Consider the following 3,919-nt stretch of genomic DNA (forward strand, 5'->3'; position numbering starts at 1 on the left):
AACATATGTGTGCCAAGCCTTCTTGAAATCAAAAAAGCCATTGAAGCCTTTCCCAAAATCTCTTAAGTTATCTAGAAGAAACAAAATTTGACAGAAATTAAAAACTTTCAGGAACTGGTAAGCAAAATATCTGCAATAACTCTATTTTGCTTAGAATTCTACATTTAATCTACTCATTCCACAAATATTTATCAAAAATTACTGGACAACACACTCTACTAGATACTGAAATACTTTATTGGGAACAGAGCCATGACATCTTTTGCTAGAAGTTTAAAATCTAGAAAAGAGGTCACACAGTATAGATAAATACAGTGAGATGCATGCTGTAAAGAAGGAGGTTTCTGGAGAGCATAATTAACAGAAACATTGATATGCCCCATAGCATTGAATGGGGCCAGCTAATGAAAAGGCTAGACAATGAATTTATCTTTGCTGGGAAGAATGGGCAGTACAAATAAAATATAGTAATTATCATTAATATTAGAGCACAAGTTGTACCAGGAAATAAAGTTGCAGTTAATCTTTTGTCATTTACAGAACAAAAAAAAAGCTTTTTAGATTACCTTTGAGCCATGAAATTATTCATTAAATCATATTTTCAGTAAAACACAACATCTAAAAAATCAAATTAAATTATGTATTTATAAGACCTAATTCTAGCTAAAAAAGGAAAACCGTAGTGATGCAGTGATAATGGATAGTGATATATTTCTGTAACTCACATTTTTTAATTAATTTTCTGAATAATCCCTAAACAATAGTAATTATGGCAAGGGTGTTTAAGCATAAAATTTTGCTTTACTTATTAAGCATATATATTAAGCTGAATTATTTGGGTTTGTGGTATTTCTAAATCTGAAAATCATTCAAATAAAACCATTCTAGATAAAAAAATTTGATGTATGGTTTGAGTGAAAGAATAACCAAATTATTTTAAAGAATCATGAGAATTTTGATAAAATTTTGGACATGCTTCACAGATACATAGATATGTATACATAGAATTTTGTATCAGGATACCTCTTCAGAAACTCACTAATTAGGAAATCTTATAGTAAAAGACATCAATTATCAAGCAAAAGATTGGAACTTGAAGATATTAACCTACTCTAAGAATTCTCTGTTATAAATAAATGGATCAATAACCTCTATGTGTTCTTCTACAATAATCTGGTAGAATAAAATGATGTATTATTTTATCATATCAACACCTGATCCATTTAAATTTAATTCAGAATTTTCTCTAAAAATAACTATAATACTTTTTAACAACAACCTATTATGTTAGGATCTTGACCCATTTATTTCTCTGGAATCTCCAGGGACTAGGCTAAGATGAAAGAGAGCTAGTATAAACAATCATGTTTTCTTGTACTTTAAAGAAACACACTTCAAAATAAATAGTTTGAAATTATTGTAACTATTAAGAAAACTAAAACTGATCAGGTTGCAATATTCCAAATTTCTGATTATCAGGAAGAAAGCTACAGTGTATTTCTGATTGTTAAAGAAACCACAAAGCAAAAAAACAAGGAGAAACTTAAGAAGACTCAACAGAGGAAAAAGTTAAGAAGAAAAGTAGCCAATGAATAGAGTGATCAATCTTCTTCATTAGTAGGTTGAAAATACCTAACTGGCACGTTTTTCTTCCATGAAGAGCCCAAGAAAATAAAGGCATAGTTTTAAATTATTTCTGTAAGACTTCTTTAGAATTGCAGCATGCCACAAAAATCTTATTCCAAATACTAGAAATTCTATGTAATTTACATGCCTTCTTCATTCCTTACGTTGATTTCAATGTGTCATGGATAGAACCCTAAATATACATAGCACTTGCTTTTGTATATTTAAAGATTCTGACCTTTACACCACACAAGTTTACAGTTTAATTATATGATGTTTCTACCAAGACTATAAAATGAAACCACTCAATAGGAAAGCATACATGCAAGGTAATGTTGCACACTGTGAAGTATTGCCAATATTACACAGTATGATTCCTCAAACATTTAAGAAATCATTCAAAAGAGTTACAGCTTTTAAGAGTAGAGATTTTTTTTAAGAGCAAATAAGGTCAAAATTTCAGTAAGGGGTATGAGACAGCCTGGCATTATTCATCATTATAGAATATAAATCCTTTAGTGACAGCTCCTAGCAGTGAAGGCAAACATTTACATAAACATTTCACTTAACACAGATCACATTAGTAATAGAAAGAATTATTTGACTTTTGCCAAATGATTTCATTATAACTAAGATATCTTGGTGAAAGGCGAATGGTGTGAAAAGGTACCAAATTTGTACTTTAATACAGATTTCCAAGTACTTTGGAAATGAAGTACATAATATATAATCAAAGGAATATACATTTTGGCTTATAAACAATATGGCTTTTATGTGATTAAGTAAAATTAAGCTTCTCACCTAATGCTTTTTACCTATTACTTACAATAAATGATTCAAAATTTAAGGGCTTAAAACATTGATGATTGATCATAATTTCTCATAATTGTGAGGATTAATGGGAACTCTTTTCTATGATATCTACTGGGGTCACTCTGGGGTGTAGTCAGCTGGACAGGCTGAGTTAGAAGGTCCAAGAAGGCCTGCCTAACATACTGGGCCTTGGCATTGGCTGATGCCTGGTGGTCTCAATTATTCTTTTGTTGTTAGAAATCCATGTGATTCCACATCCTCCAAGATCTTTCCACTTAGCTTCTCTCTCCAGCAGATGAGTAGGGATGAACTTATATCATGACACTCAAGTTACCAAAGAGAGCAAACTGAGAGGATATGCCTCTCCATGAAAACATATATCAAAACCCTGCTTGCATCATTTTTGGTAATGTGTCATTAACCAAACCATCAACATGACCAAGTCAAGCATCATTGTGTGAGAAGACCACAAAGACATAAAGACTGGGGAGCCATATTCATTTCATCTCCCCCAATAAAACAGTCTACCACATATGAGATATGCTTTAACTTACACATTAGGGTCTATTAGGCTGAATTTCCATTTTCTTGTATCACTCTGTGATATGGAGAAAAACAATTTTATTATCTCCTTCCCCTTTTCACATCTCAGTCAAAAAGAATTCCTTAAGAAATATTACAAGGGAAATTATTTAATTTTTTGAGAAACAGTTGTTACATTTTTATAAACACAAGAAAGCACATCTAAAATCAAGTGTTTTCATTTTATTTTTTATTTCTTTTTTGGGGTTACTGAAGTTTGAACTCAAGGCTTCATCCTTGAACAGCAGGTGCTCTAACACTTTAGCCACACCTCTAGTACAAAATGTTACTTTTTAAAAAAATAACAAAGCCAATTGCCATGGATCAATTCATGTTTTTCCAAACATTCACAATTATACTGTTTTTTTTCCCTAAGAAATAGTTTTTAAACAAAAAGAAAACCCAACATTATCCAAGGTTTTAAAAAATGTCTCATCCATTCAAAAAGACTTCTTTTTATTGCTTAGGAGAACTGCAAATAATAATGATTATATAAAAATTAAAAGTATACTGACTAAATACCTCAAAGAAAACAACCAAACAGCTGCATTGACCATAAGCTTGTTTAAATTCATTGATAAATTTATTAGAACACTAAGAATAACCAGACTAAAAAGTAAGTGAAGGAACAAACCAAGACACATTGCTGGCTACTTTATTAAGCTATTTAATGTCTTGAAATAATTTTAATCAGATTAACAGGAAGTTTGATTTTCAAGGTCACAAGAGGTATTAAGGACAGTACACAAAGCCTGTGGGCTACCTACTTTAGGGATTCTGACAGAAGACACTCTTAACACAGGTGCTAAAGGATGGCAGCTTCCTTATAGAAGTGAATTAAAATAACATGAACCTTCCTGAAGAATACTACAGGAAGACCAGGTGTTATAACAGGCAT

Source organism: Castor canadensis, chromosome 7 (assembly GCF_047511655.1).
Source record: "Castor canadensis chromosome 7, mCasCan1.hap1v2, whole genome shotgun sequence".
In the NCBI taxonomy this organism is placed as follows: domain Eukaryota; kingdom Metazoa; phylum Chordata; class Mammalia; order Rodentia; family Castoridae; genus Castor; species Castor canadensis.